This window comes from Phalangium opilio, unplaced genomic scaffold (assembly GCF_054372755.1).
Source record: "Phalangium opilio isolate 3A_F unplaced genomic scaffold, DU_Popi_V2 ptg000352l_1, whole genome shotgun sequence".
NCBI lineage: Eukaryota > Metazoa > Arthropoda > Arachnida > Opiliones > Phalangiidae > Phalangium > Phalangium opilio.
In genome coordinates, this window is record NW_028324228.1 from 7,176,768 (window position 1) to 7,190,409 (window position 13,642).

The 13,642-nt window shown below is 46.1% G+C and overlaps 9 non-coding genes across 9 annotated transcripts; all 9 read left to right on the plus strand.

The window, feature by feature from the left end:
• Positions 1 to 294: 294 nt before the first annotated feature.
• Positions 295 to 367, plus strand: TRNAN-GUU (transfer RNA asparagine (anticodon GUU)). The gene has a single exon. It is a non-coding gene; the product is annotated as a tRNA-Asn (tRNA).
• Positions 368 to 2,492: 2,125 nt separating this feature from the next.
• On the plus strand, positions 2,493 to 2,565 carry TRNAN-GUU (transfer RNA asparagine (anticodon GUU)). Its single transcript has one exon. It is a non-coding gene; the product is annotated as a tRNA-Asn (tRNA).
• Positions 2,566 to 4,397: 1,832 nt separating this feature from the next.
• On the plus strand, positions 4,398 to 4,470 carry TRNAN-GUU (transfer RNA asparagine (anticodon GUU)). Its single transcript has one exon. It is a non-coding gene; the product is annotated as a tRNA-Asn (tRNA).
• Positions 4,471 to 4,836: 366 nt separating this feature from the next.
• On the plus strand, positions 4,837 to 4,909 carry TRNAN-GUU (transfer RNA asparagine (anticodon GUU)). Its single transcript has one exon. It is a non-coding gene; the product is annotated as a tRNA-Asn (tRNA).
• A 662-nt stretch (positions 4,910 to 5,571) lies between these two features.
• On the plus strand, positions 5,572 to 5,644 carry TRNAN-GUU (transfer RNA asparagine (anticodon GUU)). The gene has a single exon. It is a non-coding gene; the product is annotated as a tRNA-Asn (tRNA).
• Positions 5,645 to 10,252: 4,608 nt separating this feature from the next.
• Positions 10,253 to 10,325, plus strand: TRNAN-GUU (transfer RNA asparagine (anticodon GUU)). The gene has a single exon. It is a non-coding gene; the product is annotated as a tRNA-Asn (tRNA).
• Positions 10,326 to 10,692: 367 nt separating this feature from the next.
• Positions 10,693 to 10,765, plus strand: TRNAN-GUU (transfer RNA asparagine (anticodon GUU)). The gene has a single exon. It is a non-coding gene; the product is annotated as a tRNA-Asn (tRNA).
• Positions 10,766 to 11,423: 658 nt separating this feature from the next.
• TRNAN-GUU (transfer RNA asparagine (anticodon GUU)) lies at positions 11,424 to 11,496 on the plus strand. The gene has a single exon. It is a non-coding gene; the product is annotated as a tRNA-Asn (tRNA).
• A 514-nt stretch (positions 11,497 to 12,010) lies between these two features.
• On the plus strand, positions 12,011 to 12,083 carry TRNAN-GUU (transfer RNA asparagine (anticodon GUU)). The gene has a single exon. It is a non-coding gene; the product is annotated as a tRNA-Asn (tRNA).
• Positions 12,084 to 13,642: the final 1,559 nt, after the last annotated feature.

A 13,642-nucleotide genomic window follows, 5' to 3' on the forward strand; every position in this document is an offset into this window, starting at 1 on the left:
GGCTTCCGTTGCACAATGGTTAACGCCGTCGGCTGTTAACCGAAAGGTTGGTGGTTCGAGCCCATCCGGGAGCGGTGTTGTGAGGTCTTAGATGTAACGTAAAATTCAGAGTTTTTTAAAAATAACTGACGAACATTTAATTTTTGGTCTTCCGTGGCGCAATGGTTAGAGCGTTCAGATGTTATTCAAAAGGTTTGTGGTTCGAGCCCATCCGGGAACGGTGTTGTGAAGTCTCAGATGTGACGTAAAAAGTCAAAGTTTTTCCACAATACCTGACGAACATTTAATCTTTGGGCTTCCGTGGCGCAATGGTTAGCGCGTTCGGCTGTTAACCGAAAGGTTGGTGGTTCGAGCCCACCCGGGAGCGGTGTTGTGAGATCTCACATGTAACGTAAAAATCCAAAGTTTTTCCACAATACCTGACGAACATTTAATCTTTGGGCTTCCGTTGCGCAATGGTTAACGCCGTCGGCTGTTAACCGAAAGGTTGGTGGTTCGAGCCCATCCGGGAGCGGTGTTGTGAGGTCTTAGATGTAACGTAAAATTCCGAGTTTTTTAAAAATAACTGACGAACATTTAATTTTTGGGCTTCCGTGGCGCAATGTTTAGAGCGTTCAGCTGTTATTCAAAAGGTTTGTGGTTCGAGCCCATCCGGGAGCGGTAATGTGAGGTCTTAGATGTAACGTAAAATTCAGAGTTTTTTAAAAATACCTGACGAACATTTAATCTTTGGGCTTCCTTGGCGCAATGTTTAGCGCGTTCAGCTGTTATTCAAAAGGTTTGTGGTTCGAGCCCATCCGGGAGCGGTGTTTTGAAGTCTCGGATGTGACGTAAAAAGTCAGAGTTTTTCCACAATACCTGACGACCATTTCATTTCTGAGCTTCCTTGGCTCGAAGGTTAGCGCGTTCGGATGTTAACCAAAAGGTTGGTGGTTCGAGCCCACCCGGCTGCCGTGTTGTGAAGTCTCAAATGTAACGTAAAAAGCCAAAGTTTTTCCACAATACCTGACGACCGTTTAATTTTTGAGCTTCCGTGGCGCAATGGTTGCCGCGTTCGGCTGTTAACCGAAAGGTTGGTGGTTCGAGCCCATCCGGGAGCGGTGTTGTGAGGTCTTAGATGTAACGTAAAATTCAGAGTTTTTTAAAAATAACTGACGAACATTTAATTTTTGGGCTTCCGTGGCGCAATGTTTAGAGCGTTCAGCTGTTATTCAAAAGGTTTGTGGTTCGAGCCCATCCGGGAGCGGTGTTGTGAAGTCTCAGATGTGACGTAAAAAGTCAAAGTTTTTCCACAATACCTGACAAACATTTAATTTTTGGGCTTCCGTGAAGCAATGGTTAACGCCGTCGGCTGTTAACCGAAAGGTTGGTGGTTCAAGCCCATCCGGGAGCTGTGTTGTGAGGTCTTAGATGTAACGTAAAATTCAGAGTTTTTTAAAAATAACTGACGAACATTTAATTTTTGGTCTTCCGTGGCGCAATGGTTAGAGCGTTCAGCTGTTATTCAAAAGGTTTGTGGTTCGAGCCCATCCGGGAGCGGTGTTGTGAAGTCTCAGATGTGACGTAAAAAGTCAAAGTTTTTCCACAATACCTGACGAACATTTAATCTTTGGGCTTCCGTTGCACAATGGTTAACGCCGTCGGCTGTTAACCGAAAGGTTGGTGGTTCGAGCCCATCCGGGAGCGGTGTTGTGAGGTCTTAGATGTAACGTAAAATTCAGAGTTTTTTAAGAATAACTGACGAACATTTAATTTTTGGGCTTCCGTGGCGCAATGGTTAGAGCGTTACGCTGTTATTCAAAAGGTTTGTGGTTCGAGCCCATCCGGGAGCGGTGTTGTGAAGTCTCAGATGTGACGTAAAAAGTCAAAGTTTTTCCACAATACCTGACGAACATTTAATCTTTGGGCTTCCGTTGCACAATGGTTAACGCCGTCGGCTGTTAACCGAAAGGTTGGTGGTTCGAGCCCATCCGGGAGCGGTGTTGTGAGGTCTTAGATGTAACGTAAAATTCAGAGTTTTTTAAAAATAACTGACGAACATTTAATTTTTGGTCTTCCGTGGCGCAATGGTTAGAGCGTTCAGATGTTATTCAAAAGGTTTGTGGTTCGAGCCCATCCGGGAGCGGTGTTGTGAAGTCTCAGATGTGACGTAAAAAGTCAAAGTTTTTCCACAATACCTGACGAACATTTAATCTTTGGGCTTCCGTTGCACAATGGTTAACGCCGTCGGCTGTTAACCGAAAGGTTGGTGGTTCGAGCCCATCCGGGAGCGGTGTTGTGAGGTCTTAGATGTAACGTAAAATTCAGAGTTTTTTAAAAATAACTGACGAACATTTAATTTTTGGTCTTCCGTGGCGCAATGGTTAGAGCGTTCAGATGTTATTCAAAAGGTTTGTGGTTCGAGCCCATCCGGGAGCGGTGTTGTGAAGTCTCAGATGTGACGTAAAAAGTCAAAGTTTTTCCACAATACCTGACGAACATTTAATCTTTGGGCTTCCGTGGCGCAATGGTTAGCGCGTTCGGCTGTTAACCGAAAGGTTGGTGGTTCGAGCCCACCCGGGAGCGGTGTTGTGAGATCTCACATGTAACGTAAAAATCCAAAGTTTTTCCACAATACCTGACGAACATTTAATCTTTGGGCTTCCGTTGCGCAATGGTTAACGCCGTCGGCTGTTAACCGAAAGGTTGGTGGTTCGAGCCCATCCGGGAGCGGTGTTGTGAGGTCTTAGATGTAACGTAAAATTCCGAGTTTTTTAAAAATAACTGACGAACATTTAATTTTTGGGCTTCCGTGGCGCAATGTTTAGAGCGTTCAGCTGTTATTCAAAAGGTTTGTGGTTCGAGCCCATCCGGGAGCGGTAATGTGAGGTCTTAGATGTAACGTAAAATTCAGAGTTTTTTAAAAATACCTGACGAACATTTAATCTTTGGGCTTCCTTGGCGCAATGGTTAGCGCGTTCAGCTGTTATTCAAAAGGTTTGTGGTTCGAGCCCATCCGGGAGCGGTGTTTTGAAGTCTCGGATGTGACGTAAAAAGTCAGAGTTTTTCCACAATACCTGACGACCATTTCATTTCTGAGCTTCCTTGGCTCGAAGGTTAGCGCGTTCGGATGTTAACCAAAAGGTTGGTGGTTCGAGCCCACCCGGCTGCCGTGTTGTGAAGTCTCAAATGTAACGTAAAAAGCCAAAGTTTTTCCACAATACCTGACGACCGTTTAATTTTTGAGCTTCCGTGGCGCAATGGTTGCCGCGTTCGGCTGTTAACCGAAAGGTTGGTGGTTCGAGCCCATCCGGGAGCGGTGTTGTGAGGTCTTAGATGTAACGTAAAATTCAGAGTTTTTTAAAAATAACTGACGAACATTTAATTTTTGGGCTTCCGTGGCGCAATGTTTAGAGCGTTCAGCTGTTATTCAAAAGGTTTGTGGTTCGAGCCCATCCGGGAGCGGTGTTGTGAAGTCTCAGATGTGACGTAAAAAGTCAAAGTTTTTCCACAATACCTGACAAACATTTAATTTTTGGGCTTCCGTGAAGCAATGGTTAACGCCGTCGGCTGTTAACCGAAAGGTTGGTGGTTCGAGCCCATCCGGGAGCTGTGTTGTGAGGTCTTAGATGTAACGTAAAATTCAGAGTTTTTTAAAAATAACTGACGAACATTTAATTTTTGGTCTTCCGTGGCGCAATGGTTAGAGCGTTCAGCTGTTATTCAAAAGGTTTGTGGTTCGAGCCCATCCGGGAGCGGTGTTGTGAAGTCTCAGATGTGACGTAAAAAGTCAAAGTTTTTCCACAATACCTGACGAACATTTAATCTTTGGGCTTCCGTTGCACAATGGTTAACGCCGTCGGCTGTTAACCGAAAGGTTGGTGGTTCGAGCCCATCCAGGAGCGGTGTTGTGAGGTCTTAGATGTAACGTAAAATTCAGAGTTTTTTAAAAATAACTGACGAACATTTAATTTTTGGGCTTCCGTGGCGCAATGGTTAGAGCGTTCAGCTGTTATTCAAAAGGTTTGTGGTTCGAGCCCATCCGGGAGCGGTGTTGTGAAGTCTCAGATGTGACGTAAAAAGTCAAAGTTTTTCCACAATACCTGACGAACATTTAATCTTTGGGCTTCCGTTGCACAATGGTTAACGCCGTCGGCTGTTAACCGAAAGGTTGGTGGTTCGAGCCCATCCGGGAGCGGTGTTGTGAGGTCTTAGATGTAACGTAAAATTCAGAGTTTTTTAAAAATAACTGACGAACATTTAATTTTTGGTCTTCCGTGGCGCAATGGTTAGAGCGTTCAGATGTTATTCAAAAGGTTTGTGGTTCGAGCCCATCCGGGAGCGGTGTTGTGAAGTCTCAGATGTGACGTAAAAAGTCAAAGTTTTTCCACAATACCTGACGAACATTTAATCTTTGGGCTTCCGTGGCGCAATGGTTAGCGCGTTCGGCTGTTAACCGAAAGGTTGGTGGTTCGAGCCCACCCGGGAGCGGTGTTGTGAGATCTCACATGTAACGTAAAAATCCAAAGTTTTTCCACAATACCTGACGAACATTTAATCTTTGGGCTTCCGTTGCGCAATGGTTAACGCCGTCGGCTGTTAACCGAAAGGTTGGTGGTTCGAGCCCATCCGGGAGCGGTGTTGTGAGGTCTTAGATGTAACGTAAAATTCCGAGTTTTTTAAAAATAACTGACGAACATTTAATTTTTGGGCTTCCGTGGCGCAATGTTTAGAGCGTTCAGCTGTTATTCAAAAGGTTTGTGGTTCGAGCCCATCCGGGAGCGGTAATGTGAGGTCTTAGATGTAACGTAAAATTCAGAGTTTTTTAAAAATTCCTGACGAACATTTAATCTTTGGGCTTCCGTGGCGCAATGGTTAGCGCGTTCGGCTGTTAACCGAAAGGTTGGTGGTTCGAGCCCACCCGGGAGCGGTGTTGTGAGCTCTCACATGTAACGTAAAAAGCCAAAGTGTTTCTACAATAGCCGACGACCATTTAATTTTTGGGCTTCTGTGGCGCAATGGTTAGCGCGTTCGGCTGTTAACCGAAAGGTTGGTGGTTCGAGCCCATCCGTGAGCGGTGTTGTGAGGTCTCAGATGTGACGTAAAAAGTCAGAGTTTTTCCACAATACCTGACGACCATTTCATTTCTGAGCTTCCTTGGCTCGAAGGTTAGCGCGTTCGGATGTTAACCAAAAGGTTGGTGGTTCGAGCCCACCCGGCTGCCGTGTTGTGAAGTCTCAAATGTAACGTAAAAAGCCAAAGTTTTTCCACAATACCTGACGACCGTTTAATTTTTTAGCTTCCGTGGCGCAATGGTTAGCGCGTTCGGCAGTTAACCGAAAGGTTGGTGGTTCGAGCCCACCCGGGAGCGGTGTTGTGAGATCTCAAACGTAATGTCAAATGCCAAAGTTTTTCCACAATACCTGACGAACATTTAATCTTTGGGCTTCCGTGGCGCAATGGTTAGCGCGTTCGGCAGTTAACTGAAAGGTTGGTGGTTCGAGACCATCCGGGAGCGGTGTTGTGAGGTCTCAGATGTGACGTAAAAAGTCAAAGTTTTTCCACAATACCTGACGACCATTTAATTTTTGAGCTTCCGTGGCGCAATGGTTAGCGCGTTCGGCTGTTAACCGAAAGGTTGGTGGTTCGAGCCCACCCGGGAGCGGTGTTGTGAAATCTCACATGTAACGTAAAAATCCAAAGTTTTTCCACAATACCTGACGAACATTTAATCGTTGGGCTTCCGTTTCAATGGTTAACGCCGTCGGCTGTTAACCGAAAGGTTGGTGGTTCGAGCCCATCCGGGAGCGGTGTTGTGAAGTCTTAGATGTAACGTAAAATTCAGAGTTTTTTAAAAATAACTGACGAACATTTAATTTTTGGGCTTCCGTGGCGCAATGGTTAGCGCGTTCGGCTGTTAACCGAAAGGTTGGTGGTTCGAGCCCATCCGGGAGCGGTAATGTGAGGTCTTAGATGTAACGTAAAATTCAGAGTTTTTTAAAAATACCTGACGAACATTTAATCTTTGGGCTTCCGTGGCGCAATGGTTAGTGCGTTCGGCTGTTAACCGAAAAGTTGGTGGTTCGAGCCCATCCGTGAGCGGTGTTGTGAGGTCTCAGATGTGACGTAAAAAGTCAAAGTTTTTCCACAATACCTGACGAACATTTAATTTTTGGGCTTCCGTGAAGCAATGGTTAACGCCGTCGGCTGTTAACCGAAAGGTTGGTGGTTCGAGCCCATCCGGGAGCTGTGTTGTGAGGTCTTAGATGTAGTGTAAATATCAGAGTTTTTTAAAAATACCTGACGAACATTTAATCGTTGGGCTTCCGTTTCAATGGTTAACGCCGTCGGCTGTTAACCGAAAGGTTGGTGGTTCGAGCCCATCCGGGAGCGGTGTTGTGAGGTCTTAGATGTAACGTAAAATTCAGAGTTTTTTAAAAATACCTGACGAACATTTAATCTTTGGGCTTCCGTGGCGCAATGGTTAGCGCGTTCAGCTGTTATTCAAAAGGTTTGTGGTTCGAGCCCATCCGGGAGCGGTGTTTTGAAGTCTCGGATGTGACGTAAAAAGTCAGAGTTTTTCCACAATACCTGACGACCATTTCATTTCTGAGCTTCCTTGGCTCGAAGGTTAGCGCGTTCGGATGTTAACCAAAAGGTTTGTGGTTCGAGCCCACCCGGCTGCCGTGTTGTGAAGTCTCAAATGTAACGTAAAAAGTCAAAGTTTTTCCACAATACCTGACGACCGTTTAATTTTTGAGCTTCCGTGGCGCAATGGTTAGCGCGTTCGGCAGTTAACCGAAAGGTTGGTGGTTCGAGCCCACCCGGGAGCGGTGTTGTGAGATCTCAAACGTAATGTCAAATGCCAAAGTTTTTCCACAACACCTGACGAACATTTAATCTTTGGGCTTCCGTGGCGCAATGGTTAGCGCGTTCGGCAGTTAACTGAAAGGTTGGTGGTTCGAGACCATCCGGGAGCGGTGTTGTGAGGTCTCAGATGTGACGTAAAAAGTCAAAGTTTTTCCACAATACCTGACGACCATTTAATTTTTGAGCTTCCGTGGCGCAATGGTTAGCGCGTTCGGCTGTTAACCGAAAGGTTGGTGGTTCGAGCCCATCCGGGAGCGGTAATGTGAGGTCTTAGATGTAACGTAAAATTCAGAGTTTTTTAAAAATACCTGACGAACATTTAATCTTTGGGCTTCCGTGGCGCAATGGTTAGCGCGTTCGGCTGTTAACCGAAAAGTTGGTGGTTCGAGCCCATCCGTGAGCGGTGTTGTGAGGTCTCAGATGTGACGTAAAAAGTCAAAGTTTTTCCACAATACCTGACGAACATTTAATTTTTGGGCTTCCGTGAAGCAATGGTTAACGCCGTCGGCTGTTAACCGAAAGGTTGGTGGTTCGAGCCCATCCGGGAGCTGTGTTGTGAGGTCTTAGATGTAGTGTAAATATCAGAGTTTTTTAAAAATACCTGACGAACATTTAATCGTTGGGCTTCCGTTTCAATGGTTAACGCCGTCGGCTGTTAACCGAAAGGTTGGTGGTTCGAGCCCATCCGGGAGCGGTGTTGTGAGGTCTTAGATGTAACGTAAAATTCAGAGTTTTTTAAAAATACCTGACGAACATTTAATCTTTGGGCTTCCGTGGCGCAATGGTTAGCGCGTTCAGCTGTTATTCAAAAGGTTTGTGGTTCGAGCCCATCCGGGAGCGGTGTTTTGAAGTCTCGGATGTGACGTAAAAAGTCAGAGTTTTTCCACAATACCTGACGACCATTTCATTTCTGAGCTTCCTTGGCTCGAAGGTTAGCGCGTTCGGATGTTAACCAAAAGGTTTGTGGTTCGAGCCCACCCGGCTGCCGTGTTGTGAAGTCTCAAATGTAACGTAAAAAGTCAAAGTTTTTCCACAATACCTGACGACCGTTTAATTTTTGAGCTTCCGTGGCGCAATGGTTAGCGCGTTCGGCAGTTAACCGAAAGGTTGGTGGTTCGAGCCCACCCGGGAGCGGTGTTGTGAGATCTCAAACGTAATGTCAAATGCCAAAGTTTTTCCACAACACCTGACGAACATTTAATCTTTGGGCTTCCGTGGCGCAATGGTTAGCGCGTTCGGCAGTTAACTGAAAGGTTGGTGGTTCGAGACCATCCGGGAGCGGTGTTGTGAGGTCTCAGATGTGACGTAAAAAGTCAAAGTTTTTCCACAATACCTGACGACCATTTAATTTTTGAGCTTCCGTGGCGCAATGGTTAGCGCGTTCGGCTGTTAACCGAAAGGTTGGTGGTTCGAGCCCATCCGGGAGCGGTAATGTGAGGTCTTAGATGTAACGTAAAATTCAGAGTTTTTTAAAAATACCTGACGAACATTTAATCTTTGGGCTTCCGTGGCGCAATGGTTAGCGCGTTCGGCTGTTAACCGAAAAGTTGGTGGTTCGAGCCCATCCGTGAGCGGTGTTGTGAGGTCTCAGATGTGACGTAAAAAGTCAAAGTTTTTCCACAATACCTGACGAACATTTAATTTTTGGGCTTCCGTGAAGCAATGGTTAACGCCGTCGGCTGTTAACCGAAAGGTTGGTGGTTCGAGCCCATCCGGGAGCTGTGTTGTGAGGTCTTAGATGTAGTGTAAATATCAGAGTTTTTTAAAAATACCTGACGAACATTTAATCGTTGGGCTTCCGTTTCAATGGTTAACGCCGTCGGCTGTTAACCGAAAGGTTGGTGGTTCGAGCCCATCCGGGAGCGGTGTTGTGAGGTCTTAGATGTAACGTAAAATTCAGAGTTTTTTAAAAATACCTGACGAACATTTAATCTTTGGGCTTCCGTGGCGCAATGGTTAGCGCGTTCAGCTGTTATTCAAAAGGTTTGTGGTTCGAGCCCATCCGGGAGCGGTGTTTTGAAGTCTCGGATGTGACGTAAAAAGTCAGAGTTTTTCCACAATACCTGACGACCATTTCATTTCTGAGCTTCCTTGGCTCGAAGGTTAGCGCGTTCGGATGTTAACCAAAAGGTTGGTGGTTCGAGCCCACCCGGCTGCCGTGTTGTGAAGTCTCAAATGTAACGTAAAAAGTCAAAGTTTTTCCACAATACCTGACGACCGTTTAATTTTTGAGCTTCCGTGGCGCAATGGTTAGCGCGTTCGGCAGTTAACCGAAAGGTTGGTGGTTCGAGCCCACCCGGGAGCGGTGTTGTGAGATCTCAAACGTAATGTCAAATGCCAAAGTTTTTCCACAACACCTGACGAACATTTAATCTTTGGGCTTCCGTGGCGCAATGGTTAGCGCGTTCGGCAGTTAACTGAAAGGTTGGTGGTTCGAGACCATCCGGGAGCGGTGTTGTGAGGTCTCAGATGTGACGTAAAAAGTCAAAGTTTTTCCACAATACCTGACGACCATTTAATTTTTGAGCTTCCGTGGCGCAATGGTTAGCGCGTTCGGCTGTTAACCGAAAGGTTGGTGGTTCGAGCCCATCCGGGAGCGGTAATGTGAGGTCTTAGATGTAACGTAAAATTCAGAGTTTTTTAAAAATACCTGACGAACATTTAATCTTTGGGCTTCCGTGGCGCAATGGTTAGCGCGTTCGGCTGTTAACCGAAAAGTTGGTGGTTCGAGCCCATCCGTGAGCGGTGTTGTGAGGTCTCAGATGTGACGTAAAAAGTCAAAGTTTTTCCACAATACCTGACGAACATTTAATTTTTGGGCTTCCGTGAAGCAATGGTTAACGCCGTCGGCTGTTAACCGAAAGGTTGGTGGTTCGAGCCCATCCGGGAGCTGTGTTGTGAGGTCTTAGATGTAGTGTAAATATCAGAGTTTTTTAAAAATACCTGACGAACATTTAATCGTTGGGCTTCCGTTTCAATGGTTAACGCCGTCGGCTGTTAACCGAAAGGTTGGTGGTTCGAGCCCATCCGGGAGCGGTGTTGTGAGGTCTTAGATGTAACGTAAAATTCAGAGTTTTTTAAAAATACCTGACGAACATTTAATCTTTGGGCTTCCGTGGCGCAATGGTTAGCGCGTTCAGCTGTTATTCAAAAGGTTTGTGGTTCGAGCCCATCCGGGAGCGGTGTTTTGAAGTCTCGGATGTGACGTAAAAAGTCAGAGTTTTTCCACAATACCTGACGACCATTTCATTTCTGAGCTTCCTTGGCTCGAAGGTTAGCGCGTTCGGATGTTAACCAAAAGGTTGGTGGTTCGAGCCCACCCGGCTGCCGTGTTGTGAAGTCTCAAATGTAACGTAAAAAGCCAAAGTTTTTCCACAATACCTGACGACCGGTTAATTTTTGAGCTTCCGTGGCGCAATGGTTAGCGCGTTCGGCTGTTAACCGAAAGGTTGGTGGTTCGAGCCCACCCGGGAGCGGTGTTGTGAGATCTCAAACGTAATGTCAAATGCCAAAGTTTTTCCACAACACCTGACGAACATTTAATCTTTGGGCTTCCGTGGCGCAATGGTTAGAGCGTTCGGCAGTTAACTGAAAGGTTGGTGGTTCGAGACCATCCGGGAGCGGTGTTGTGAGGTCTCAGATGTGACGTAAAAAGTCAAAGTTTTTCCACAATACCTGACGAGCATTTAATTTTTGGGCTTCCGTGGCGCAATGGTTAGCGCGTTCGGCTGTTAACCGAAAGGTTGGTGGTTCGAGCCCATCCGGGAGCGGTAATTTGAGGTCTTAGATGTAACGTAAAATTCAGAGTTTTTTAAAAATACCTGACGAACATTTAATCTTTGGGCTTCCGTGGCGCAATGGTTAGCGCGTTCGGCTGTTAACCGAAAGGTTGGTGGTTCGAGCCCACCCGGGAGCGGTGTTGTGAAATCTCACATGTAACGTAAAAATCCAAAGTTTTTCCACAATACCTGACGAACATTTAATCGTTGGGCTTCCGTTTCAATGGTTAACGCCGTCGGCTGTTAACCGAAAGGTTGGTGGTTCGAGCCCATCCGGGAGCTGTGTTGTGAGGTCTTAGATGTAGTGTAAAATTCAGAATTTTTTAAAAATAACTGACGAACATTTAATTTTTGGGCTTCCGTGGCGCAATGGTTAGCGCGTTCGGCTGTTAACCGAAAGGTTGGTGGTTCGAGCCCATCCGGGAGCGGTAATGTGAGGTCTTAGATGTAACGTAAAATTCAGAGTTTTTTAAAAATACCTGACGAACATTTAATCTTTGGGCTTCCGTGGCGCAATGGTTAGTGCGTTCGGCTGTTAACCGAAAGGTTGGTGGTTCGAGCCCACCCGGGAGCGGTGTTGTGAGGTCTCACATGTAACGTAAAAAGCCAAAGTGTTTCTACAATACCCGACGACCATTTAATTTTTGGGCTTCCGTGGCGCAATGGTTAGCGCGTTCGGCTGTTAACCGAAAGGTTGGTGGTTCGAGCCCATCCGTGAGCGGTGTTGTGAGGTCTCAGATGTGACGTAAAAAGTCAAAGTTTTTCCACAATACCTGACGAACATTTAATTTTTGGGCTTCCGTGGCGCAATGGTTAGCGCGTTCGGCTGTTAACCGAAAGGTTGGTGGTTCGAGCCCACCCGGGAGCGGTGTTGTGAGATCTCACATGTAACGTAAAAATCCAAATTTTTTCCACAATACCTGACGAACATTTAATCTTTGGGCTTCCGTTGCGAAATGGTTAACGCCGTCGGCTGTTAACCGAAAGGTTGGTGGTTCGAGCCCATCCGGGAGCGGTGTTGTGAGGTCTTAGATGAAACGTAAAATTCAGAGTTTTTTAAAAATATCTGACGAACATTTAATTTTTGGGCTTCCGTGGCGCAATGGTTAGCGCGTTCAGCTGTTATTCAAAAGGTTTGTGGTTCGAGCCCATCCGGGAGCGGTGTTTTGAAGTCTCGGATGTGACGTAAAAAGTCAGAGTTTTTCCACAATACCTGACGACCATTTCATTTCTGAGCTTCCTTGGCTCGAAGGTTAGCGCGTTCGGATGTTAACCAAAAGGTTGGTGGTTCGAGCCCACCCGGCTGCCGTGTTGTGAAGTCTCAAATTTAACGTAAAAAGCCAAATATTTTCCACAATACCTGACGACCGTTTAATTTTTGAGCTTCCGTGGCGCAATGGTTAGCGCGTTCGGCTGTTAACCGAAAGGTTGGTGGTTCGAGCCCACCCGGGAGCGGTGTTGTGAGATCTCAAACGTAATGTCAAATGCCAAAGTTTTTCCACAATACCTGACGAACATTTAGTCTTTGGGCTTCCGTTGCGCAATGGTTAACGCCGTCGGCTGTTAACCGAAAGGTTGGTGGTTCGAGCCCATCCGGGAGCGGTGTTGTGAGGTCTTAGATGTAACGTAAAATTCAGAGTTTTTTAAAAATAACTGACGAACATTTAATTTTTGGGCTTCCTTGGCGCAATGTTTAGAGCGTTCAGCTGTTATTCAAAAGGTTGGTGGTTCGAGCCCACCCGGGAGCGGTGTTGTGAGATCTCAAACGTAATGTCAAATGCCAAAGTTTTTCCACAATACCTGACGAACATTTAGTCTTTGGGCTTCCGTTGCGCAATGGTTAACGCCGTCGGCTGTTAACCGAAAGGTTGGTGGTTCGAGCCCATCCGGGAGCGGTGTTGTGAGGTCTTAGATGTAACGTAAAATTCAGAGTTTTTTAAAAATAACTGACGAACATTTAATTTTTGGGCTTCCTTGGCGCAATGTTTAGAGCGTTCAGCTGTTATTCAAAAGGTTGGTGGTTCGAGCCCACCCGGGAGCGGTGTTGTGAGCTCTCAAATGTGACGTAAAAAGTCAAAGTTTTTCCACAATACCTGACGAACATTTAATTTTTGGGCTTCCGTGAAGCAATGGTTAACGCCGTCGGCTGTTAACCGAAAGGTTGGTGGTTCGAGCCCATCCGGGAGCTGTGTTGTGAGGTCTTAGATGTAGTGTAAAATTCAGAGTTTTTTAAAAATAACTGACGAACATTTAATTTTTGGGCTTCCGTGGCGCAATGGTTAGCGCGTTCGGCTGTTAACCGAAAGGTTGGTGGTTCTAGCCCACCCGGGAGCGGTGTTGTGAGATCTCAAACGTAATGTCAAATGCCAAAGTTTTTCCACAATACCTGACGAACATTTAGTCTTTGGGCTTCCGTGGCGCAATGGTTAGCGCGTTCAGCAGTTAACTGAAAGGTTGGTGGTTCGAGACCATCCGGGAGCGGTGTTGTGAGGTCTCAGATGTGACGTAAAAAGTCAAAGTTTTTCCACAATACCTGACGAAAATTTAATTTTTGGGCTTCCTTGGCGCAATGTTTAGAGCGTTCAGCTGTTATTCAAAAGGTTGGTGGTTCGAGCCCACCCGGGAGCGGTGTTGTGAGCTCTCAAATGTGACGTAAAAAGTCAAAGTTTTTCCACAATACCTGACGAACATTTAATTTTTGGGCTTCCGTGAACCAATGGTTAACGCCGTCGGCTGTTAACCGAAAGGTTGGTGGTTCGAGCCCATCCGGGAGCTGTGTTGTGAGGTCTTAGATGTAGTGTAAAATTCAGAGTTTTTTAAAAATAACTGACGAACATTTAATTTTTGGGCTTCCGTGGCGCAATGGTTAGCGCGTTCGGCTGTTAACCGAAAGGTTGGTGGTTCTAGCCCACCCGGGAGCGGTGTTGTGAGATCTCAAACGTAATGTCAAATGCCAAAGTTTTTCCACAATACCTGACGAACATTTAGTCTTTGGGCTTCCGTGGCGCAATGGT